This window comes from Hyperolius riggenbachi, chromosome 1, assembly GCF_040937935.1.
Source record: "Hyperolius riggenbachi isolate aHypRig1 chromosome 1, aHypRig1.pri, whole genome shotgun sequence".
NCBI classification, from domain to species: domain Eukaryota; kingdom Metazoa; phylum Chordata; class Amphibia; order Anura; family Hyperoliidae; genus Hyperolius; species Hyperolius riggenbachi.
The window spans coordinates 405,238,204-405,265,819 of record NC_090646.1 but is presented as its reverse complement, the minus strand read 5'-3'; the positions used below and the strand labels follow the sequence as shown (position 1 = coordinate 405,265,819).

Here is a 27,616-nt window from a genome sequence, read left to right as displayed (position 1 = left end):
AGCTGAACGCTTCACCCACTAAATTAATAAGCATAAACAGTCTCTCATATTGTAAAGCACTGAACAAAAAGTGGTTAATGAAGTAACCCTTTGCAGCCATTATTATTTCAAGCGTGTGGAGCAAAATTTAGTTGTGCCTAACTGAGCATTAGTTGAAGCAGGCTGTGGTAGTTGGGCTAACTCATCTTGGTCGCCATCTCTGGCGCCAGTGCTTTCTGGCCCTCTACGCCCACAGATCTCCGCCTACGTCCACCTGATTCATCCACCTGTCGGCATGATGTAGAGGGGAGTGGAGCGTCGGCACCAGAGGCTGCAACCAAGGACAACTCCCACTGTCACTGCCTCTGTTAACCCTAGTTTGTTTTGCCTCATACAAAACTGAATTTTGCTTCCACCCCCTCATCCTTATTAATAGTAACCTTACTAGGCAAGGATGCTACCTCTTAGCCCTGCATCATCATTCTTTAGAGGGGGTTGAGTACTGACTGAATCTTGAAGAGAATCTTACTTAGAATAATGTATCCCTGTGCTGCAAAAAGTTGCATGTGAGAGGTAGTATGTAATATTTATATGCCTTTTCTGACTCACAATCAGTGTTATGGTTTTTAATGGGGGTGGGGAAGAGGATTACTAGGGTTATCCACAACTCCCATCTACCCAGTTTTTTCATGATTGTGGTTTGACAAAAAGAAAGAAGCTTGACTATGTAGGATTTCTAAATGATTGGCCAGGAATCCTAAATGTGGATGATAGAACTAAAGTTGAGATTTTAAATGCACGCTTTTCTTCTGTCTTTACAAAGAACATACCTTTGTCTCATGGTACACCAGTGTACCACTAGCATTCCCAGTCTACCACTATAGATAGTCAATGAGACTCTAATAATTGTGCCTAAGTCTGGCAATGCACTAATCAAACTTTGTGCCTTCAGTGTTTGGATCAATATTTGCATTTGCTCAGAAAATTGATAATCGATATAAGTAATAAAAAAAAAGTCCACTATACACTAGAGTTAAGAGCTAGTAGACGTTAAAGGAATACTTAAGCCTTCAATAAAAAAATCAGTGTTACTCACCTGTGGCTTCTGCCAGCCCCCTGCAGCAATCCTGTGCCCTTGCTGTCTCTCGCAGATCCCTTGGTCCCCCGCCGCCTGCTAGTTTAGTTGACAGGCCTGGCCATTCGTTGACTTCTTCGCGTTCCCTTTCCACAATAGCTATTGCGGACAGGAACCCGAAGAAGGAGATACGTGGCCAGGCCTGCACAGGTGCAGTAAACCTGTCACCCAAAAACGAAACTAGCTAGCGGAGGGGGACAAGAGGATCTGTGAGTGAATTTGAGGGCACGGGGCAGCTGCAGGGGGCTGGTAGAAGTCCCAGGTGAGTAAAACTGTGTTTTTTTGTTGCAGGCTTAAGTATCCCTTTTTAAGCAGACTATTGATCTATATGCATTTCAATTATACCAAACTCTTGTTTAATCGATGCTAAAACACAGAAGCAAAGAATCAATCACAACTTAACAGAACATAAGCCAATTCCTATACAATCAAACAAAATTCTCCAACATGACAGATTAAGGAATTTTTTTGTTTTGTTTCTGAACAATGGTGATAATGTTTGTTCGATCCCTCAGGAAAATGTGCTTTGATTCTCTCTTGATACAATTAAAATTGAATTGAAATGTTTGATTGTACACACAAATCAAAAAGCTTTATATGCAGATTTAGTCCAAATTATATACAGCTGGAAATTGGATCATTAAAGTTCAACAGGCAGTACATTTTATTGGCCCAGTTTCGAACAGCATACAGTCTGCATTAAATTGTATCAGAGCCATAATTGCCAGCTCATTGACCATCTATGTCTTGTTAAAGTGAGTCTGAAGTGTGATTAAAAGAACAAAACAAAACATATACTCACCTAAGGAGAGAGAAGTCTCTGGGTCCTATAGAGCAGTGTTCCCCAACCCAGTCCAGTGCAAGTTTTGTGGAAACCCACAGAGGTAGTTAATCAGCTCTGCTGAGACACTAATTACCTCACCTGTGCAGGTTTGTGGTTTTCTGAAAAACATGTACTGTTGGTGGGCCTTGAGGACAGGTTTGGAGAACTGTGCTATAGAGCCTTCCCGTTGCTCCTATGGTCCCTGCATTCCACCGCTGTGTACCCCGTTAGCAGCCTCTAAACGATGAGTTAGAGACTGCTCTCTCTTCTGTTGCGGGCTGCTCTGTACTGCAAGTGCATGAGACTGCTCGCTCCTGCATGTGCAGGAGCGGCCTGTCTTTGGGAGCACTTGGGCTCCCGAAGACTACTGATGCTTCCCGCAGTGGAAGAGAGAGCAATCTCTGACCCATCGGTCAGAGACTAACTGGAGACACATCGGTGGAACGCAGGGGCCGTAGGCAGAACAGGAGGAGAGTCTCCTCTCCTCAGATGAGTATCTGTTTTTATTTTTAATTACACTTCAGACTTCCTTTAACATTTAATTGCCTAATGCCATGTTTAAATAAAATCAAGCTTGACAAGTCCACTGGCCTACATATCATCCACTGGGTGTTGAGCTTATCGGTAAACTACTGGCCACTTTATCTTATTTTCTGAAATTGTATTTCAAGTGCTTCAGTTTCATATGATCAGTCTACTGTACAGCTGATGATTTCCCCTTGTAGAAGAATGGGGGAAAAAAATCAGAATAGGGAAACTATAGACCTATTAACTTAGAGGCACTGTAGTGACCTATAGTAAAATGCAGTAATTATTCCAGATACCCACTTTTATGTTAATGATCCTGGTTTCATCATCAGAAACACTTCCTATATCACTATACTATTGTATATTGGTATGTAACCCCACACACATACATGAAAAATGGGCGCAGGGCATTGCCACTAGTAAAATATAGCTAAAATTAGCGATATTCGTAAAGTACAGATGAATCTCATAGTACAACATCAGAGAGACCTGGAGACTAAATGAACAGGTTTTTACACCCCACCTATGATTAAGACCTACTGGCTTACTAGTGCCCATCCTTAATGTCTACTATACTTCACACTTAAGAGTTTTCTATGTAGAGCCCCACCTCTACTGCTAAAGTGGACTGTTTCCCTTGAAAGAGAAATGTCATATTCCCATCGTAGCAGGTCCGAAAGAGTTTTGCCACATTCGAAAGATTGAAACAGTTAGTGTTGGTGGCCCCACACTAATGTTCTGAGATTCTAGCCCTAAGGGGCCTAGTTGTGTAGACTATATATTGTTCTTTGCTTAATTCACAGTTAATTAGGTATACTGTAATTATGAAAGATCTGCCATTACTACAGAACACGGCCATGACGCCAGTAGAGTGGATCCTACTGTAGCCACAGGTTTTGGTACCACACTTGAATGAGCCTCAGCCACATGGACCCAGGCTGTTGGGTTTGCTCTTCATAGAGACCTAAAGACAGTACATCCCCCAAAGTGGGTGCTCACTTACTCACAAATCTGCACTTCCCCTCCACCACAGTTGCCAGTTCATAATTGCCATATAAAACTGGGAGGTGGGTTTTAACTATATTGACAATGGAGGGAAATTCTGTCCTCGAAAGTTTCTTGCACCTTAATAATTCCTTTCTATCCTTCACCAGAACTTTTTTCCTTAGATTTATCTATTGCCCAGGTTGCATACCCATGCTGATACATCTCTCCTCCATCTTTTCTATTTCTCCTAGCAGGAGGGTTTGATTAGAGCAGTTCCTAACTATCCTTGTGAGCTCCCCTGTATCGTATGTCAGGGATAGCAACGAGGTTGCGCTGTTCTTCCTCTATGCTTACAGCTTAAAGCATACCTCTAGGTGCAAAAAAGTGCCTAAGGCAGATGTTCATGTTAGAAGAGGGTAGCCTCTCAATAATCCAGAGGCTCTCCTTATCCAGAGGCTCTCCCTCACCCCCACCACCTCCTCTTCGACAATGGCTTGTTGAAGAGGTTCACGTGGCTGCACTGCGTGGGTGAAAGACAGCCTGCACAGTACTATGGAGCCGTTTGTGCTGTATTTGATGGTTATGCCTATGGCATAAAATATCTAGACCCATACAGACAAAAAACTAACTTTGTTTACTTAGAGGATCCCACAATTGTTCTCCTGGGTATAAAAATCTGAGGCTTTACCTAAGCATACATTGTTGCAATTGTAATGTCAACTTAAATCCATATTGCTTCTGGACTGTGTCAACACACCTTAATATACAAGAAGTTTTTTAGAAAATACAAATGCTACCTTGACGGACAATATAGAAATTTTTAATAAGACCTCCTTCCAAATAACCACTTAAGGGCCACAGGCTTCCTCCGTCCAGTGACTAGTCTATTTTTTGCAATTCAGTGCTCTGCAGCTTTAACAGCTCGCTGCAGAGCCATGCAAGGTAGCACACAAATGAAATACACCTCCCCCCCTTTTCTGACCACCAACAGTTGGTGGGCTCTTATTGCTGATGCAGGCAGTATTTTTTTTATTAATTTTTTTTTTTTTTTTAATAAAATGGTCTATTTTTTTTCTCTCTCCCCCCTAGAGCCAAACAGCAGGATCGTCTCTCATAGACCTCAGTCTATGAGAGCAATCCTTTCTCTCCCCTCCAGGGGACAGCCGAGTGACAGGGCTGTCCCCAGTAAAGTACTGCATTTGAATGCAGCACTGTACAAAGAAAAGAAATGGCTTTTTTTTTCTTTTTCAGTCTCCTAGCATCGATTGCGGCGCCATATCTCTCACAACCTCAGATCAACAGTTTCCATAAACTTGGTAACTGTCAGAGTGCACCTCAAAACCTTTGGAGCCAGACCTTTCTGTAATGCTGCCCCTACCCTTTGGAACTCCCTACCACACCCAGTAAAGACAGCCCCTTCCCTGGGGTTATTCAAATCCACACTGACAATCCACCTGTTTAGCCTGGCATTTCTGGACTTGGGGCTCAACCACACTATAAGCGCTTTTCTGAGTGCTTGTGATTGATTGGTAACCATTTACTTTCATTAAAAGCGCGGTAAAAATCATGTAAAAATCGTTGCGGTCGCGTATACAAAAATTGCAGCGATTTGACACTATTTTTACCGTGATTAGCCAGGCAACTGGTATGATTTAAAAGGAAATGAATATGGCAGCCTCCATATCCTTCTTGGACAGTTTCACTTTAAGTTAGCCTTCTCATACTACAAGTATAACTTCTGTACTTACAGAACCTGAACTGAAAATAAAGTCAAAATGACAATTTAAAGGTCATACTTACCTCCTGTGTACAGGGAGTGCAGAATTATTAGGCAAGTTGTATTTTTGAGGAATATTTGTATTATTGCACAACAACCATGTTCTCAATGAACCCCAAAAACTCATTAATATCAAAGCTGAATATTTTTGAAAGTAGTTTTTAGTTTTAGCTATTTTAGGGGGATATCTGTGTGTACAGGTGACTATTACTGTGCATAATTATTAGGCAACTTAACAAAAAACAAATATATACCCATTTCAATTATTTATTTTTACCAGTGAAACCAATATAACATCTCAACATTCACAAATATACATTTCTGACATTCAAAAACAAAACAAAAACAAATCAGTGACCAATATAGCCACCTTTCTTTGCAAGGACACTCAAAAGTCTGCCATCCATGGATTCTGTCAGTGTTTTGATGTGTTCACCATCAACATTGCGTGCAGTGAGAGGTGTACTGTTTTCCCTCCTTGTAAATCTCACATTTTATGATGGACCACAGGTTCTCAATGGGGTTCAGATCAGGTGAACAAGGGGGCCATGTCATTAGTTTTTCTTCTTTTATACCCTTTCTTGCCAGCCACGCTGTGGAGTACTTGGACGCGTGTGATGGAGCATTGTCCTGCATGAAAATCATGTTTTTCTTGAAGGATGCAAACTTCTTCCTGTACCACTGCTTGAAGAAGGTGCCTTCCAGAAACTGGCAGTAGGACTGGGAGTTGAGCTTGACTCCATCCTCAACCCAAAAAGGCCCCACAAGCTCATCTTTGATGATACCAGCCCAAATCAGTACTCCACCTTGCTGGCGTCTGAGTCAGACTGGAGCTCTCTGCCCTTTACCAATCCAGCCACGGGCCTATCCATCTGGCCCATCAAGACTCACTCTCATAAAACCTTAGGAAAATCAGTCTAGAGATATTTCTTGGCCCAGTCTTGACGTTTCAGCTTGTGTGTCTTGTTCAGTGGTGGTCGTCTTTCATCCTTTCTTACCTTGGCCATGTCTCTGAATATTGCACACCTTGTGCTTTTGGGCACTCCAGTGATGTTGCAGCTCTGAAATATGGCCAAACTGGTGGCATCTTGGCAGCTGCACGCTTGACTTTTCTCAGTTCATGGGCAGTTATTTTGCGCCTTGGCTTTTCCACACGCTTCTTGCGACCCTGTTGACTATTTTGAGTGAAACGCTTGATTGTTCGATGATCACGCTTCAGAAGCTTTGCAATTTTAAGAGTGCTGCATCCCTTTGCACGATATCTCACAATTTTTGACTTTTCTGAGCCTATCAAGTCCTTTTTTTGACCCATTTTGCCAAAGGAAAGGAAGTTGCCTAATAATTATGCACACCTGATATAGGGTGTTTGTCATTAGCCCACACTCCTTCTCATTACAGAGATGCACATCACCTAATATACTTAATTGGTAGTAGGCTTTCGAGCCTATACAGCTTGGAGTAAGACAACATGCATAAAGAGGATGATGTGGTCAAAATACTCATTTGCCTAATAATTCTGCACTCCCTGTAGTCTACTACTCAATCTCTTTCTCCTCTCCTGCGTCCCATTTGTCCATTGTGATCATGGGATTTTTCCGCCCTCCATTTTAAAAATGACCATTTACCCCCTATCAGCTTCCTGGTCAGCACACTGTTAAACTGTAATATCACCCACTTGAGCCATAGAGAAACATGGACGTTACCTTGCACATTCAGTTGTAACTGACAGCTACTGATATATACCTGACAGCAACTGGAATATTTAAGTTCTGACAAAATATTTTCAGAACTGGAAAGGACTCACCGTAAGAAGAAAATGGTGAGCCTCTGAGAGGAACTGACAGTAAGGTTAGTATGTAATTTCATTTGCAGCTACGTCATGTTTATTTTAAATAATTTTCCTCGCTTCAGGTTCCCTTTAACTATTTATCGTATTACAAATATCATCTCCAAGGATCCTTGCTCACTACAGTATATGCAATTCAACGCTACACATAATGTCATCACGTTACATCGCGACGCAGCTGAACTCTGGTCTACTACCTTTAATGTCCATACCTCTTTCTCTAGATTGTAAGCCTTTATCATTGTCCTCCTCCTTATGTCTCCTACCTGTTCATGCACCTCCATTAACATACACTCATACTATGGATTTGAGTGAACTCGACTGGCCTAATATCCATGCTCCCATCCAGTGACTGACTAAGCATTGCCTTGTACCTCATACTTTGCTGTGTGATCTGGTTTGCATGTCTTCCTGTATTGTCTTATTGCTGTATGTCACCCTAAATATTGTCTGTAACCTAAACTAATGTACAGCCCTGCATAATATGTTGGTGCTTTATAAATACAATAAATTAAGTAAATGTGCATAGTGTGCAAAGAGCCTCAAACCCATGACTGGAAAGTATGAAAGTGTAGGATGTTAACTACAAACGTACTAAATACCTAGTTTGACTCAGTGAGACTTATAAGCTGTTGTACATATTGTGTGCATCATTGATATTGTTTTCCTTGGTACAATGGTGCCATTTACTTAAGGGGCATCCACCTTATGTACACCCACCCATGCACCATGGCTGGAAGTGTTGCAACGTATTGCTAAAGACCAATTAGCATCAGTTTGCGTTTTCATATACAGGAGGCCAGCCACTAGTTCAATGTGCACATGGGAAATATTGGCAAATCATTTATTCTTTAGAAATCATATTGCTGGATATAATTTTTGTTGTAAGTGGTCAGTCAAACAGATGTTCAATTGGTTATCGCCCACAGCCGGGTTAACCACTTGTGACATCTTGTCATTGGGTACCTTTTTATAGCTGTTCTACTAATGTTTGGAATATTGTAGGAAAGAATCATATATTTGCTCTAAAAATTGACAAGAAGTCTAATGTAAATGTCTTTCTACGAGGAGGAGACTACAGGAGAGTTGATTTTTGATTACATTTAGGTCTGTTCAGTTATATATTTTGTATATATGCTGGCTAGGTTTTCATTCTGCTTTTTATATAGGTACAGTGATGTGCAAACATACAAATGTTCAGTTTTGCAGACTAACAGATTAAATCAAGCTCCTCAACAGTTAGTTTACCATTAATTATTAATGTGTGCTGTTGTCAGCAAGAGCGATAGTGGACACTCAGGGATGTCACTCAACCTGTGCTAGCACATGCTGGCCTTATCACATTCACTGGGGAGCTGACTGGAAATGCTTATCTGAGAATGTCCACACCAGACTGTTTGAAGCTTGTTTGTGCTCTCTGCGCCTTTGGGATTTTCTGCAATTTCTATGAAGCAGCACATTACTTTATAGGACAAGGATGGTAATTAATTCACCCGTTGGCTGATTCTGTTTATCAGGCTTGTTTTGTATGTTTTACAAAATGAGGTTTGCTCTAAGAAGTTTTTCCTCTTTTATCGTGGTTCTAAGGAAAGGTATTCTCGACGAACATAAAAGACTTGTTGAATTTGCTCAACTTTTCCATAATATATTTAAAATAAACCAAATAGTTGATGCAATACAGGAATTTGGTCTCTTCTCTTCCCTAGATCCCCTCCCCATTTTCGCTTATCCTGTTATTTGTCTTTATAAGACATGTAATACAGAACATTGATACTTTAAGTAGATCTTATTTTATATTTTTCATGATATGCCTTTTGTCCAGTATTGATGTTTTTTAAATAAAGATCAGACTTTTATCATTCAGTTGAGCGGACTTTCCCTTTCTCTGTTACTGTTTGGCCTGACTATGCTCGGTCCTGCTCCTAGCTGGTGTGGTGAGTGGTGTTCCTTCCTACATTTTTTTATATTTTTGATCACTTGCTTTATAAGAATGTGGATATAATCCATATGGCAGTCAAGGGGATAAAGGTGAAATGTGAAGTTACAAATGGCCTCACTCATTGTTGGTAACTTTTTTTAAACCGCTTTTTAGATTCTTTTAATGCCTCTGTTTGGTTGACAGTATAAGCTGACTTCTCTGATAAAGATCTTGTGGATCAGCTTTATGTTTGCATTTTAAAGAAACCCTGAAGTCTCCTTTTTTTTTTTTTTTTTTCTCCCTTTTTTAGTTTAACATTCCTCTTCAGCTTTAATGCCAGAGTGAAATTGCTGCATCCCCGCTGCAGAGGAGTGATTTATTACTAGAGATAAGCCCTGCAAAGCCCCAGGGACTCGCAGGGCTTCACTTTCTCAATAAGGCAGAGCTTTAGGCTGTAGCTCTGCCTCCTCCGCAGTCAATCTCTGCGGATTGCCGCCTCTCCCCACCCCTCTGTCTTCTTTCACTGAGAGGGGCGGGAGGAGGTAGAGATCTGCAGAGATTTATTCCGGAGAGGCTGAGCTACACCTCAAAGCTCAGCCTTTCCAGGAAGAGAAGCCCTGCGTGTCAGGGCAGCATGATCTGCGACCTGCAAAGTCGTAGAACTTTGCAGGTTGTTTTCTAAGTAATAAATCACTCCTCTGCCGCAGGGATGCGGCGATTTCACTCTGGCAAGCTGAAGAGGAATGTTAAACAGAAGAAGGGGAAAAAAAGAGACTTCAGAGTCTCTTTAATGGATTGAGGCATATACAGGCCTATAGTGAGCTGTTCTTTAAAATTAAACGAAAGTTTCCCTATAAAGTAGCACTGGAAATAGAAACACATATGTTCCGTGTGAAAACATAAATATATATTTTCTGCTTTTAGTATACAACTTTTTTTTTATCAGTGAAATGGTTATGGCTGAATGTAGCCTTATCTCCTTTGCTGGGCTGTGTCACACAGCTGAGAGTAGCTATAGGGGAGAGAGAACAAGGAACGCTTTCATTGGGGGCTCTATTGCAGCTTCTCGCCTGTCCCTATTATCTAGAATGGCTGTATAAGCAACAATTTTGAAATTTATTACAATTATGGAAGGTCAAATTAATGTACACATGTACAATAATTCTCCAATCTTTTAGGCTGAGTAGTTCAGTTTGGTTCCCCCCATATTGATCAGTCATTTGCACAGACACTTTCTATGTTGTGTGCTCTGCGCTACATTGGAATAGCAGATAGTGGCATAGTGGATAACACACTTTTCATTAAAACAGAGTAATAATTGCTTAGTGTGTAGTTGGCTTCGGAAGGGTGAAAGAACTGTGAAATTGTCCATTTGTACTGGTTATTAAAACAACTAAAATATTTCCCAAGTACAATGTGTGGTGCCAATATTTTATCACTAATTACAAGCCCATAATTTAAAAAAGAACACTAATATACACTCTTGGCATACATATTGAATAAGTTAATTCCCTAAGGTAACTGTATGTATTATTTTGAATTGTCATTTTTTTTAATGCTTTTACTTTATTTGGGTAATTATGGGAGAGTGTTGGGAAGTAATGGGTTAATTTTAATGGTGGCTGGATGGTGCTCTGCCTCTGACACAGGAGACCAGGGTTCGAATCTCGGCTCTGCCTGTTCAGTAAGCCAGCACATATTCAGTAGGAGACCTTAGGCAAGTCTCCCTAACACTGCTACTGCCTATAGAGCGCGTCCTAGTGGATGCAGCTCTGGCGCTTTGAGTCCGGTGTGTGTGTGTGTGTGTGTGTGTGTGTGTGTGTGTGTGTGTGTGTGTGTGTGTGTGTGTGTGTGTGTGTGTGTGTGTGTGTGTGTGTGTGTGTGTGTGTGTGTGTGTGTGTGTGTGTGTGTGTGTGTGTGTGTGTGTGTGTGTGTGTGTGTGTGTTTGTGTGTGTGTTTGTGTGTGTGTGTGTTTGTGTGTGTGTGTGTGTGTGTGTGTGTGTGTGTGTTTGTTTGTTTGTTTGTTTAATGGTATATGTGTGGGATGTGTAGGGTCACTGAAGCAGTTCCGTTGGTCAGTACATAGAGGAATAGTAAATCCTCGAGGCGGTAAGGATAAATGATTTCTGTCCCCTCTCTGATTCCAGAACTCCTCCCCCCTCCAAAATATTGGACTATGGAGGCTGGTACTGCTCATGTGGCAGCAACCCACACTGGTTGGTTCAAGGTTGCTGTACATGTCTGCTAGGAATAGAAATAAGTTCCTCCTAGGGCCCAATTTTACATGTACCTCCTTGATTCAATAAGTCCTGATCAAGCTACAGTGTATTTAACCTTAAAGGGGACCTGAAGTGAGACATATATATGGAGGCTGCCATATTCATTTCCTATTAAACAATACCAGCTGCCTGACTGTCCTGCTGATCCTCTCTCTTTAACACTCTTGGTCATAGACCCTGAACAAGCATGCAGTTCAGATGTTTGACTAAGATCTGATGATTATTCACATGCTTTTTCAGGTCCAGACACTACTGCAGCCAAAGCGATCAGTAGGACTGGCAGGCAACTGGTATTGTTTAAAAGGAAATACATATTTCCATATATTTCTCACTTTAGGTCCCCTTTATGGTTAAATACACTGTAGCTTGATCAGGATGAAGGAGGTGCATATGATAGGGGTGGGTTCTAGAAGGAACTTATGGTGGAGTAACTGAGCCCCCTGGGTCAATTTGACTCTCTCCCTTGTATTCTTATGTTGGCGGGAAGGTGTAAGGGTTAAAGGGCTCTGCCTCTGACACAAGAGACCAGGGTTTGAATCTCCGCTCTGCCTGGTTAGTAAGCCAGCACCTATTCAGTAGGAGACCTTGGGCCAGTCTCCCTAACACTGCTACTGCCTATAGAACGTGTCCTAGTGGCTGCAGCTCTGGCGCTTTGAGTCTGCCAGGAGAAAAGTGCAATATAAATGTTTTGTTTTTGTTTTGTTTTTTTACAAAGGATTACATGTAAAAAGTTTATAACAAAAAAAAATTCTGCCACTGTAATCTTAATAAAAGTATCTTTTCCGTCCCCTTCAACATTTTGCTTCATCTGTATAAAGGTTTCTTTTTTTTCTTGCATCTTTTTTCTTCTGTATACTTCTTTCAAGTAGTTTTGTGTCCTACCTGATCATGCACCTCCATTACTGTGCACCCATGCTATGCATCTGAGTGAACCTAACTTGCCTAATTTCCATGCTCCATCCAGTGACTAACTAAGCATTACCTTGTATTCATACTGTGCTGCATGATCTGGTCTTTCTTGTATTCAGGTGTTGTCATTTTGCTGTATGTCCCCCCTAAATATTGTCTGTAATCTAAACTAATGTCCAGTGCTGCGTAATATGTTGGCGCTTTATAAATACAATAAATAAATACGGTAGTTTCATCTACTTTTGTATACTTCTGGCATTTTCATCCGCTCACTTTGTTTGCCTTTTAAATGTCTGTCTTCTCTTCTGTTCTTCTGGCCTTCTGCCATTTTTCTTCTAAATTCTTGCTTGCAGTCCATTTCCGCACAATGCTGCCAGTTGTGCTGTAGTACTGAAAAGGGGAACTGCATCAAAAGCTTAACATCTCCCATGGGGCTCCCCATTGTTGTTTAAACCAATGACCTTCATCCCTGAGGGATCACATCAAATTACCAATGGGCAGACTTGATGGCAGATTAAAAGATACCCTACACCTGTGAACTGGAGACTGGTTATATACCAGAGAACCCCAGCAAAAGCATATCTGAATTTTCTGTTGAAATTTCTCCTGGTCTATGCATTGAACAGTGGGATTCCTTCCCACTGAAGCAGTTGGTCACTACATAGACAAATAGTAAATCATGAAGACAGTAAGGACACATGATTTATGTCCCCTCTCGCAGATTCCAGACCTCCCCCAGTGTATTGGACCATTGAGGCTGGTACTATTCATGTGGCAGCAACCCACGCTGGTTGGTTCAAGGGGGCTGTACATGTCTGCTCGAGATAGAATTAATTAAGTTGACGTGTGGCTGTGTGTTTTTCAATAGTTTTATTTTGGCAAAGACCTAAGATGCACCATTCTGAGATGAGTGAAATGCTCACATTTTTTAGTTTTAAAATGAAATGATCAAAATTTCATTTTCAATTTCAAATCTCCTCTGCTTTAAAAGACTAGCCACACCATGATGATAACCTACAGTTACAAACATTTATTTTTAGTGAAATATTGCTGAAAGAGTTAAACTGTGTTTCACTTTATTCTTATCAATTCCATGCAGCAGTGTTGCAGAAGTTTTGCTTTGAACACTAATTACATTTGATAAGACTGAATACTTATACAGAGCTAGTCACAAACCTTTCTGAAAGACTTCGATAACATACTATACATGCAGTAGCAGCTCCTAGCAGTGCTGTTCTTTAAAGCGGATCCGAGATGAAAAAGTAACTAGAACAAGTAACTTGTCTATACATCTTATCTAAAGTTTAGATAGTAGCAAATCTAGCTGCAAACAGCTTTAAAAGTATATTATTATTTATTGCTGTGATACAATGAGTGCAGCCATGTTCTGTTAGTCACACTACACTGAGGCTGATGGCATCTCCAGCTCTCAGCCTGTGGAAAATTTCACTTCCCCCTCCTCCTCCCCTCTGCCTCTGAAATCTCTGGCTAGTAACCTCCTCCATCTCCTGCCCAGACTGATCTCCCATAAGCCCCTGCTACGTGGGACTGAGTGCCAAGGCTCTCTGAAAAGCTGTAGGCGAGGCTTGTTTAGTTTATAGGGAATTAGAGTATTAAAACAAAACAAAAAAAGTATTTGCTTTAAGGAATGCCCTATAAACTAGATGAAAGGAACACAATTATGCAATGATTAAAAATGTATCTCGGATCCATTTTAAACAATATACCGTATTTTTCGGTATATCCAATCACCGCTGCCTGCTATTCTGATTGGAAGCGCTAGTGATTGGCCTTCGGGACCATCGCTTCCAGTCAGAATAGCAGGCGGCGGTGATTGGATGACCGAGATGCTCCCATGCCGGATTGGCTGCACAGCGCTGTATCCATCTGAAGCAAGTCCCGGTGAGCGGTAACGAATGCGTGGCTTCTCATCTCTGTGTGGGACTCCTGCCGCATCATTAGCTGTTTGGTAAGTATCGATCTTTCTTTCATAGACAGCGGTATGTACTGAGGGGACACAGGGCACATATGCCTATACACAACGCGGCAAGGGGATGTGACAGACAGCGGCAGGCAGGACATTGGGGACAATTGACATGGGGGCGGGCAACACAGGAGGGTAGAGACATAAGGAAGGAGGACATTGGACACGGGGACAGAAGAGATGGGGAGGAGGATGCAGGGCAACATAAAGCACTTTTTTTGGGCACCTTCTGACCATAAGACGCAGGGACTCCCCCCACCCCCCCTCCCATTTTGAGGGGAAGAAAAAGTGCATCTTATGGTCCGAAAAATACGGTAGTTTTGTTTTTTTTGCAATTGCAAGGAGGACAAACCCATTCCCTGCCAAGATTTTACATTTTTTAAAATCGTTTTAAAATGTGTTATGTGAGTAGGTGAGTTGATGATTATTAGCAGGAATCCTATGGGAGCAGCTACTGCTTCTTGATTTGCATTATCATGCTTGCTAGGGACAAATATATAAAAAAAAAAGGCCTCCATTTACAGAGCTATTGACTGGGACAGAGGTCCCCATATTCACTTGGTCTCTTCAGCTACTCACACACGCTGGCATGAACTTGGCCATTGCAGATGAAAAAGACCTCCTTGGCCGAGATCTGTGAGTCAATACAGATTGCGTACAGTGGCTGCCCAATGTCTGTTGAGATCCATCGTATCCCCGAAACCTGAGCACTGCTCAGTCACATTGTTCCCCTCCTGCAGGAATTAATTTCCTCAAATACTGCTTGTTCTCCCCCCCCCCCCCCCCCCCCCCGGCAGCTGAAGCAGTGCTAGCCTGGGGGCGGATTATGCATCTGTACAGCTTCGGCACTGCACTGTCGCCCAAGGATAGAGTACTGATCCCTGCCGGGTGACAAAAATCTCCCAGTGTTTACAGGGCTTTCCCCCTGCTCATACTTCTGACAGCTGCCGCTTCTCTGCACACAGGTTCTCATCTGATCTGCCATCTATTTGTTCTTTCTCATCTTTCCTTCCTCATAAGGAACAGGAAGTGCTCTTTTGCAGAGCACCAAGCAGCTCATTGATGCACAGTTGCTTAAAGAGATAGCAAAGATTTTTTTTTTTTTTTTTTTGCTACTTTTATGTGCGACTTTTATCCTAGGTATCTATGTAGCTTTAACCTTAGGGAGATTACAATAAGAAGTAAAACATTTTTGCTTGGCATTAGAGTTGTCAGTGCTTTTTGTTTTACTTAAAGTTTTTTCTATTGAGCTTTTTTATGTACCTTTTTATAATTAATTAAATTGAATTAATTAAATTTGCTGCAGTCAAAATTGCTAGTGCTATTTTTTGGCTTCTCACCATCTTGTAGACGGCAGCTATAAGAACCACTCAAAAAAGCAATATAAGATGTTATAAATCAGCATCAGTGTGTTGCTTCTTCATATGTAGGTTCTTTAGATTAACAAAGCTATAGGGAAGCATCTTATGTCAGTAAAACACCCAAGACTCACACAAAGTGTTTGAACAGAGTTGCATAAAAATGTCAAACATGCAGTTAATAAAATTTTTATGAACTTTTAGAAGCATGTAAAAATTTGCTTTCCCTATAAAAGTTATTTCACACAGATGATAGTGATGAGCATTTCTAGTCTGCTCATTAGTCATTGAAATTGCCAATTTGTCAAGTGTTTGCATATATGCTGACAGCACTAGCTACATTACAATAACCGCCTGTAACATGAGAAATGCAGATCCCCTACGTTAATTGGGGAATGCTATACTCTGCAGCATAAATGGGGATTCAATATCATAATGGAATGGTGTTTTCATCTTGAATTTCTTAGAAGGGCTGGTTATTAAGCCAGTTTTTTTCACCACATAAGATATTCAGTTTACCCAAGTGACGTTTATTTTATTCATATTTTCCAAACATCAGCTGCCACTAGAACTTCTGCCAAACATCTGTCAGGGTTAATCTCCAGAGCTTCACACACCACCAGTCTTTGGGATAACATCATATAAACGTTATTTCCATTTTTATTTTCTAAAGTGCCTGTGTGTACCACTAGTAGCTTTCCAGCTGCTGTCGTACAACAAGGGCCTGGCATGTTCTGGCAGAGATCTAAGAGTCGTTGTTTTTCTCACTGATCTAAATTGTTCTGCTTAATGTTTTATAGCGTTTTTATCATATGTACAAATCTTGTTTTTTATTCTATTAAACCACTTGTCTCAATGCTCATACACTGTCCATTATTCGAAGAGTTGCCCAGTTTGATCACTACTTGGGCTGATAGGACAGTTCTGATTGAGGAAAGAGCTCTCTCTATTGGATGTCAGATTTCTAGTCTAATTTTGAGGGGTTTTTTTATACCAAATATGTTTTTCAATATGTACTGTGAAAAGTACAATAAAGTCCAGACTGGAAGCCTTGCATGTATAATTTTCATAATACTGTTTCTTATGCTGGGTACACACCATGCAATTTTCCATCAGATTGACAGGTCGAATCAATTAATTCCTGACATGTCCAATCTGCTCCCGGGATCAATTTAGTGCAGCAGTGATCTGAAAATCAATCCAGTCATTGATCGGGAGGAGATGGGACATGCCGGAAATTAACCTTTTTCATGAGTTTTCTTTCAAGGCTGTGGGCGATCAAGCCCTGTTTAGTAGTGATTGTCATGTCTAGGAGAACTCATGGAGAAGCATGTAATCAGTTTGGTCAGGTGATGGGTATGTAAGTCTCTGATTAGCTGATCATGCGCTAAAGCAATATGTGATCACAGCAAATCAGAGCTTCGCAAATCTATCAGCTGATCAAACAAATCACGTGCTTCTCCATGCGTTCTCCTAGACAGGATTATCATTGCTGTTTAGTAGACCTGATCGATGCATTGCAAAATTTTCTGACTTGATACAAACTTGATACAAACTTGTTTGAAATTTCTGCATAGACTAAAATTGGACCAGTCAGTTGCAGCTGATTTTGATTGATCCAGTTTCGGTCTGCATACAAATTACAACCAGTTTTACATATTTTTTTTTGAAAAATAAGCATATCATAGACTATCTTTGCCAGTCATAATCGGTCCTTTCTGTAAACTTAGTGTTTTTACATGCTATGAGGAGAACTGTTAACTAGTGGGGGTTCTCAGTAATCAAATTTGATTAGTACTCTGTGGAGATAGTTATTGAAATACTAATCATTTTGAATAGGTGAACTTTTTGTCATGTTTATGCAAAAGCATTAGCTGGGGATAAACTTGAAATTGAGAATGTCATTGACCAATCTCTAGTATTGTGAAGAAAAACTCCTTCATCCCAGAATATATAACGGCAGTTTTGCACACCAGTCGACATTCCAGTTGAGTGGCTCCGCTACTTCTGCATGGAAATACACAGGCAGCCATGCATTATTCTTCACAGTGTGCACCCCTTCTCCTTTGTTGGAGCACCTATTGGGCACCCCTCTCCCATTTGTTTTTTAGAATGGCAATACCAAACTAAAACCCAATTCCTTAGAAGCCAAGTGAAATAACATTATTCAAAACCGTTTAAAAATAGTGGAGGTAAGGCCTTTAATGTCGCATCAAAACGCAACGTCCTACTGTGCAAGAGGCCTAAAGGTAAATTTACCTCCTCTCGGGTGTAGGGAACTCAATGGTGAGCTTAATAACTGTCATTTTATTGATCCATATGAACAAAACTCTCAAAGATTGCAAGGTGTTTGAGACTAGGTTCTGCTTCTTCAGGCATATAAAGAGTGAAACCTCTAATGAGCCATAGTAGAGCCTAGTATCCCTTTATTGTTTTTCCATAATTGCAGAGAGCAACTTTTTAATCTGAGTGTGGTCAAGTTTGTCCTCATTTGCCTACTGTTTTGCCACTGCCATGCCATGGCACATTAAATGTAAGTGTAATTATTCACATTGTCTTAATCACTTTGTCACAAGCTTACTACACTATATTGGCTCTTGTTTTGCTCCCACATTCCCCTCCCCTTTTTTCTTTCCTAAGAAAAATGTAATATGGATGACCGCATATGTTACTCCAAAACCTGTATATAGAATTCATCAACAATGTTTTGTCTTTCCGGGTATGTAAGATATCCATGCCATGAGCATTAAAGCATCCCCATATCACCATGGCTGCTTGTTTTTTGAGGCCTTGTTCCCATTGCTTTCCCTTCACGTGGCCGTCCGCGTTGGGCATTTTTTGACGCTTTTTCGATTTCTGTGCATTGGGCATTTTTGTTAAGTGCTTTTCTGAGCGATTTTGCAGAGCTTTTGTGTTTTTTCACTTTCTGACATCAGAAATCCAGATAAGATTAAAGGGACTCCAAGCTCAAAATAAAAACAAAATCTGTACTCACCTGGGGCTTTCTGCAGCCCAGTGTAAGTTGGGGGGGTCCCACGGTGTCCATCTGGCTCTTCACCCAGGGCCTGGTCAGAAATGGCTCCCTGGCGACACTGGGCCTGAGTGTCGGGCTCCTTCTTCCTAAAAAGTCTCGTCTGTCGTCATCACGGCGGCCAGCGTGACAGTACTGCTTATGCACAATTTAATCGCGCATGCGCCGTACTGTCACGCCGGCTGCCGTGATGACGCGAGGCGGCCGGTGTGGTGACGACAGGCGTGATGTTTCGGGAAGAAGGAGCCCGACACTCGGACCCAGTGTCGCCGGGAGCAGCCGGGGTGCCATTTCTGACCAGGCCCTGAGTGAAGAGCCAGATGGACGCCGTGGGACTTCCCGACCTACACTGGGCTGCAGAAAGCCCCAGGTGAGTACCAATTTCATTTTTATTTTAAACTCAGAGTCCCTTTTAAATACAATGTATTTATTCTTAAAAGCGCTCACACAATCACTGCATAAAGTGATTTTGTGAGCATTTTGAGTTTTCCTATACCTTCCATTGAGGCAGAATCGCCTAAAAAATGGCCCATGCACCGCTTTTCTGAGCTGATCGGAAACTAACCGCTCAGATTTGAACTTTCTCATAGAGAATCACTGCACAAGTGCTTTCAGGGTGGTTTTGAAAATCGCTAGCACTAAAAAAAAAATGTCAAAAACGCCCCTAGTATGAACAAGCCCTGACTGTGCATTTGTTACCAAGATGTTTTGGTCAATCCCAACACTTGGCAAATGGTGCAACTTGAGAAAAGGAAGTTCCCTGGCGCAATAAGTAAAGCTACATACACACGTGATAATTGTCTGCCAAAACAGGTAATAGCTAGTGTTTTAGCCGACAATCATTCTTTGTGTACAGCGGTCAATCCTGCTCAGGTGTTGAAAGTCGTTCAGGATCCATCATGTTGGATCCTTAACAATGCCCAATCAGGACCTATTGCAATATTGTTTTTGTTTCTTCCCCCTTGCAGACTATCTTTGGCGATACATAGATGAAACAGCTGGTCCTCTAGTTCAGTAGATTAATTCCGAATTCCAAATGGTTCCTGTCAGTCTTCTGGCTACACTAGCCTCCTGGCCGGCAAAGGTTCCTGATAATGCTGAGGTGGCGTCTCAAACCAGCCATCCGTGCTCTCTGTGTAGACTAGACCCTGATCAATCCTCCATACATGTCTCAAGACATCTTTTGTGTCCACTAGTAATTATCTAGGACTCAGTGTTCCCCAACCCTGTCCTCAAGGCCCACCAGCAGTGCATGTTTTGTAGAAATCCACAGAAGTAGTTAATCAGCTCTGCTGCAACGCTAATTATTCCACCTGTGATTGTGTGTGGTTTTCTGCAAAACATGTACTGTTCGGGACCACTGATCTAGGTTACAAACATTTTATTGAGCTGATTTTATATTAATTTGTATATTGCTGCAGCCTGATCTTTTCAAATTGTATTTGTGGCAAATATTTTGTTCTGTTTTGCATTTTCGATCATGCAAAATAGGGCTCTCAAACTCCAGTCATCAAGGGGCGAGGTCCTCACACATGTTTGGCACAGCTCAAATGAATTGATGAGACAGAATCAGGAAAGGTGTATTTTTGAAGTAGAACACATTTCTCCAGATCTCTGTCCATCCTAAACCCTGTCATGGATAATGGCCCTCGAGGACTGGAGTTGGACAGCCCTGATACAAAAACTACTGGTTTTCCTAATATTTGCACTCATTGTATTGAAAAGACTGCCGGCAATATTTCTATTGCAACGCCTGTGTTATATGTCACAGGCAGGGATGCTCTCCCGATGAATTCCGAATGGATTTCATTCGGAATTCATCCAGATAGTTACTGCATTTGATGTGGCTGGTGAGCGGTGGTTAAACTTACCCAGCAGCCGTCTTCTTTAATTTGTCCCACGGCATGCCCCACGCTCCAGGTTGAAGGAGGAAGCTGCTTAGTCACGTGATGCGGCTTGGAACACAGCGTGGGACGGATTAAAGAAGACGGCTGCTGGGTACGTTTAACCCCCGCTCACCAGCCACATCGAATGCAGTAACTATCTGGATGAATTCCGAATGAAATCCATTCGGAATTCATCCGAGAGCATCCCTGGCCACAGGTTGACTCTTTATTGGTTTATGTTAAAACCTTCGAAAGACACTTGTATACTGATTGGTTTTTGCATGAAAATTGCATGATAAAAATTACTTTGTTTTCTTATGTAAGACTTTAAATATATACAATTGACAATCATGTGGTCTGTGTAGTGTTAATTCATTAAGTGTACACCTTTATCCTTTTGATTCAAGGTATGAACATCTCACCAAGGAAGAATAGCCAGAGAAATAGTTAATTGCATATGGGCTATTATTTTCCAGTTCGGTTTTAAAGAGTGAGGTTTCAGATTATTACAGATGCCTGTTTGTGCATGCCAAAGAATAAGGCTTAATAAAGCCTGTGCTTTGTACAAGGCAACATCTTTTCATTTAATGTTTACCACAAGTCAGCTTTCTGAAATTCTTTTGTTAGTTCAACTGTAAGAAATTGTCACTTCTAGCCTTTGGATTTTTGTTTTAGGAATAAACTGTGGTTAACAAAATCATGTTTCTGTGATGCATGCTACTGGTTTGGAATTTTGTATAAATGAAAAGGTTTTAGACACATGCCAGGGTGGTTAAGGTCCTGTTCATGCTACTGTGGAATCCGCTATCAAGTTGCATTGGGGTTCATTAAATTTGGAATATGATGATCCATGTTCATTTACTTACGTATTTTTATGTCTAATGTTCCATCTCTCAGTAATCTGCTGAAACTGACATTGCTTTTTCAGACAATTATCCAAAAAGGGTGAAAGTAATTCTAGAAGAATGACAGTTGGCAAAATTAGAGTGTATGTGGTTGACCATTTATTTTTACTATTTTACGACTACCCTTTGTATCTTTCTTCCTCAGGCAAAAAATTTTTTTTTCTCTTTATGGCATCTACCTATTCAAAGCCCCCCTCCCCCTTAGAGATGGGGCTTTGTTCTCATAGTAAAATTAAGTATAGATCTATTTGCTTCCATCGTCTTATTGAAGAAAGCGTATGATATATATTAAAATCAACCCAGTATAAATGTCCTAATCAAACTATTATTTTTTTATTGCTCAACTATGGCAGATGATGTACATAACATTTCACAGATTAGGTTATTCTTCCTGTTACTGTACAGTCTTGGTTTGAGCTCCTCCACCATCATTTTGTTTGCCTTAGTTTTTGCTTTTTAAATAGTTTAATGAGCACTTGTCAACTCAGCAGAGCACCATAATTATAACTGATTCGCACAGACAAAAAATAGCCAGGACCAGAGCTAAAGCTGTCTCTATTGCCTGCCTAAATGTGAAATCTGAATTCATATTTTATACTTATCATGCTTCTCCAGCAGAATCTGATATGGACAAGCAAATGGGTATGGTTAAACTTCCAGTCCTATCAGTGGGAACAAAAACCTAAATATGGAGAAACCGTTATTTTTAATTACTCAGCTACCTGAAAGTCTCACTAGTTCATTATTTTCATTGTTGGTTATCAGGACGATGCATAGAATTCTCTTTGACTCAGAGCCACACCAAACTGACACACCAAAAAGCGTTTTGCGCATTTTTTTTTTTTTTTTTTTTTTTTTTAAAAACCCTCTATTGGCTTTTTGATTGATTTTTTTTTTTTTAGTAAAATCGCAATCGCTGTAATTTTACTGTGATAAATTTCCTTTTTTTTTTTTTTTTTTTCAATTAAACCCTCCCTCCCCCTCCCTCAGCCTATGACAGCCGATCACCGCTGTCCCCAGTACAGCGCTGCTGTAGATCGCATCGCTGTACACGGTATTTAGACAGTCTTCAAGCGTATGCTTAATTCTTTCTATATAGGCCTATACAAAAGCCTGAACAGATTTGTTAGTATCCCTAGAAAATAGGAATAGTTAGATTAGAGTAACTTTTTTTACACTAACCATTTTAATTATCATTTAGTATTATACATATCTAATCCTGCAATACAACCATTTTAAATGGAAAAGGTAGTCACTTTTCATTCACATCATCATGTGTTCTATGTTGGACAGGGGCAAGATAATGTAATGGGAAGGTATGTCTGGGGAGATCAGAAAGAACTGTATAGAAAAGTACCGTATTTTTCGGAATATAAGACGCACCGGATTATAAGACGCACCTAGTTTTAGAGGAGGGAAAGAAAGAAAAAAAAAGATTCTGAACCAAAGACTCCTAAAATATTTCATCAGGTGCTGTCATATCCCTCATCTTAGTGTATTCAGTCTAGATACCAGTGTAGTGATCTGCTGTGGGGTTACATGAAAGCACTAAATAGCAGCATATTGTATATTCTCACCTCTCATTCACTAGATGCTGCTGCTGCTGGTCTCATCACAGTGTGACATGGGGGTAGGGAGTATCTTCTCCCTGGGGAGCCTTCTCAGCCTATAGGAGGATTAGAAGTGGCATTTCAAAAGAGATCCCTGCATGTAGACTCTACTACATGCTATATAAAAACATTGTGTAGCGCTGCTTCAATAGGTTGCCATGGTGACCTCCAGCTCTGCTGTGTAAAAACCTTACCCCGCCACATAAGAAACATTTACTGTCAGATATAAGATGAAAATCGCAGCCATACTGTGAATTGACGCGGCATTGCATATCATCCACCACGTGCTCTGCCGCTACTGGTGTCCTCCACGTGTTCTGGCCGGCTTCGGCCAGCTTTGCTGTATGTTCCCCCATGCTTCGGTCGGCTGCGGCAGGCTTTGCTGGGCGCAGTGTCCCCCACATGTTGCCGGCTTTGCTGGGCTCCTTGCCTTGCTCTGCGATAGGAAAACATTGCCCCCGCTACATTGGAACGGCTCGCCGCGCTGATTTATGGCATTTCCTGTCCTCCTTTGCCTGACTGGTCACGGGTTGCCATGGTGATGCAAAGCGACGGTGACGCGATGTGATTAGCAGAGCTGGCGCCTCCTCCCCTCTTGTATGATAGTGGCGAGGGGAGGAGGCGCCACCTCTGCATCGCGTCACCAGCGCTTTGCATCACCATGGCAACCCGTGACTACAGTCAGGCAAAGGAGGACGGGAAATGCCATAAATCAGCGCAGCGGGCCGTTCTAATGAAGCGGGGGCAATGTTTTCCTATCGCAGAGCCAGGCAAGGAGTCCAGCAAAGCCGGCAACATGTGGGGGACACTGCGCCCAGCAAAGCCTGCCGCAGCCGACCGAAGCATGGGGGAACATACAGCAAAGCTGGCCGAAGCTGGCCAGAACATGTGGCGGACACCATTAGCGGCAGAGCACGTGGTGGATGATATGCAATGCCGCGTCAATTCACAGTAAGGCTGTGATTTTCATCTTTCATTTGTATATTCGGAATATAAGACGCGCTGACTTTTCACCCCCAGTTTTGGGGGAGAAAAAGTGCGTCTTATATTCCGAAAAATACGGTATGTTACAGGCTATAGTTGCAAGATCATCTCCATGCAGCTTATTGTTCCTTTGAGAAGCTTAAAAGAAACATTCGGCTATAGTAAAATAATCCTATCTACTTACCTTGGCTTCCCCCATCCCCTGGAAGCCTATGCGTCCCTCACCGCAGCGCCGCTTTAAGCCGGTCTCCTGGGGTCCCTTCCGTAGCAGCTGTCGACACGGTCAGGTTGGCAGCGGCATAAGTGTCTGTGCAGCTTGCAATCACACTTCTTTTGTTGGGAGTGTTCTGCACAGGTGCAATATTTCTGCACCTACGCAGAATTCTCCTTGCGATGGGATTGCAAGTGGAAGCACATATGTGCAGAGGCCGGCAACCTAGCCAGGTCATCAGCTGCTACGGAGGGAACCCTGGGAGCTGCAGCCAGGGAAACATAGACTTCCAGGGGCAGGAGAAGGCCCCAGGTATGTAGATTTTTTTTTTTATTATTATTATTTTTTTTTTTTACGATTGCCTGATGTTTCTTTTAAGGTATCAATGGACCTTAAAAGAAATATCAGGCAATCGTAAAAAAAAATGCTAATTTTCCTACATGTGGTTTCAAGTGGAAAACCAGCCTCAGAATGGACAGAAGAATAGTAAAAATTGTAGATTAAAAGGCAACACTGCTCCCAAAGAGAGAAATGCTGACCTTCAAGGCCACAGTGTGTTTATTTTCTGATTGCAATATCTTTTCTTCCCCCCAAAAAAAAGATTCAGGGGACTTCACCATGGAAAGAAAAATAGAAATGTTTCAGAAAACATCAATGGAGAGAATTAAAATATACATTTTGAAAAAGGACATCCTTTAAACCTGAAACGGCTAGAGCAGTTTAATCTATTGCTTAGGAAAAGAGGGCAAACCTATCTGACAGAAGCAGAAAGACTTTTGCTCTTTGGCAGCTACAGGAATCCATTTGCAGTGATTGCCTCTTAAAGTGGTATTATCATCAAAAATGTTTTCCTTCAAAACATTTTACATACTAAACCTTGAATATAGACTGCTCTGATGTCTTTTGAATGCATATTTGCAACTAACCGAAGCAGACTGATATTGCAGGCTGCAGGAAAAATTATCTGACGTACTTCTAGAAGGGTAGTTAGTGAACAAATAAAGGACATATCCCCCAAAAGGATACAGCAGACACATTTCTGTCTTGTTTACACAGTGTATACGCTTCCAGCTCAATCTGACAATTCTGCCTGACAAAGGCAGGCTTATCAATTAGCAGCTAAATTAAGTGTAAGGCACCAATCTTGGCTTTACAGAAGTGCCTGGCTCTTCTACTGACCACACATGATTCCTCCTTTGTTACTGCCTGATGAAGCAGGATCAACCTTGTGAAGCGCATTGCATTGTCCCCAGAGTATGTAAATAAACTTGTTGTATTTGACAAACACATTGGCAAATTTTGTGTCTGCTTGGAGGAGGTAAGTTTACCACTGCCTCCTCGTGTTTTAAAATTTTTAGATACCCTTATCATTTTGGCATCTCTGTATCCATACTACGCCCAATCTTCGTTTTAGTCACAAAACTGGAGGAGGTACACCAAATCAACTGAGAAAGTAATCAGTGACGCAGGTACTCACTCATTCCGTGAGCCAATATGTCATGTAGTCTTAAATACATTTAATGTAAGTTAGACTTTTGACTAAGTTTGACTATAACTCATCCTTGTTTAGTTAGATTTGGTTTTGTAATCCAGAAGACCACTATTTTGTGAGTTAAAGTGGATCCGAGATAAACTTTTACTCATTGCATAATTGTGTCCCTTTCCTATAGTTTATAAGGCATTCCTCAAGCCAAATACTTTTTTGTTTTTGTTTTAATACTTTAATTCCCTGTACACTAAACAAGCCTCGCCCACAGCCCTCAGAGTGCCAAGGCACTTTCAGACAATAGCAGGGGCTTACAGGAGCTCAGTCTGGGCAGAGGGAGGTGTTACTAGCCATTGATTTCAAAGGCAGAGGGGAGGAGGGAGGAGGAGAGGGGGCTGAATTTACACACAAGAAAACTGATAGTATCTCCAGCCTGTGACAATATGACAAAAAGAACATGGCTGCCCTCATTGTATCACAGGAATAAATAATCAAACATTTTTTAAACTTTTGCAGCTAGATATGCTGTGTAAACTATCTAAACTTTAGATAAGATATATAGACAAGTTACTGTATTTTTCGGACTATAAGACACACTTTTTCTCCCCCAAAAGTGGGGAAAAAAAGTTACTGCGTCTTATAGTCCGAATGTAACCGTCTCACCTCCCCTGGTACTGGTTTCCTTCAGTTCTAAATAAAGTAGCGGGCGGCAGCAGCGCGATCCAGAGTGTTAAGTGGCTTAGCAGCAGCCGCTGTAATTATGCACATTACTTTTCCTTTGATCTTTATCTCCCTATCGTGCCCCACAACAGCACGATCCATAATGTTTCTATGCGGCATAGGAGAAGCTGCCGATATCTCCAATGCTGCTCCTTTAATCTTAATCTCTTTATATGCCCCACAGCAGCGCGATCCGCAATGTTTGTATGTGGCCGATATCCCCAATGCTGGTGCTTTGATCTCGCCCAGCATCATCCATGCAGCAGTGATCCCGGGCAGACAAGCAATTCAGCCGCTATAGCGGCAGGGCCCACAGAGGCTTCCGTAATACATTGTTTATGTGCGTCACCCCATGACCCGACACACGTGCGCCGCAGGTCATGAGAGGGCGCCAGAAAACAATGTAGTACGGAAGCCTCTGAGGACCCTGCCACTATAGCGGCTGAATTGCTTGTCTGCCGGGATCACTGCTGCATGGATGATGCTGGGCGAGATCAAAGCACCAGCATTGGGTATATCGCCTGCATACAAACATTGCGGATCGCGCTGCTGCGGTGCACATAAAGAGATTAAAATTAAGGGCTCGTTTCCACTCTTGCGTTGCGAAATCGCTGCGGCAAAATTCGCATGCAGATGCGAAAATGTGAATTTTCGTGCGAATTCGCATGAAAATTCGCATGGATGACGATGTATACGAATTTAACCATGGCAATGCCGGTGTGCTTTTCCATTGATGTCATGCGTATTCGCATGCAAATTCGCATACCAAAACAGCATGCAAATTTCCTATTAGGGCTCGTTTCCACTATTGCGGTGCGGAATCGCCTGGATTCCACCGCTGATGAAATCGCATGTGATTCCCTATGCGTTTTTTGCCGCGAATTGGTGAGGGTAAATGCGATTTTAACCATGTAACTGCCGGTGTGAATTTACATCGTACCTATGCGAAATCTCATGCGAATTCGCGGCAAAAAACGCATGGGGAAAACGCATGCAATTTCCCTATTAAATACATTGCATGCGATTTACATGCATTCCACTCTCAGGCGAATTCGTTGGCTCTTTTGTGCGTTTTTTCACTGCTCAAAAAAATGCACATCACCAACGCATCAGTGGAAACAGGCCCATCCACTTGCATACCACGTGCGAATCCGCATGCGTTGGACGCATGCGGATTCGCGATAGTGGAAACGAGCCCTTAAATATATTAGCGGCAATTCGCATGCATTCCACTCAACAACGCCACAGTGGAAACAGGCC

The 27,616-nt window shown here is 41.7% G+C and overlaps 1 protein-coding gene across 4 annotated transcripts in view; it reads left to right on the top strand.

The window, feature by feature from the left end:
* KDM4C (lysine demethylase 4C) overlaps positions 1-27,616 on the top strand; it is a 490,901-nt gene that overhangs the window by 215,466 nt on the left and 247,819 nt on the right. The window lies entirely within an intron of this gene.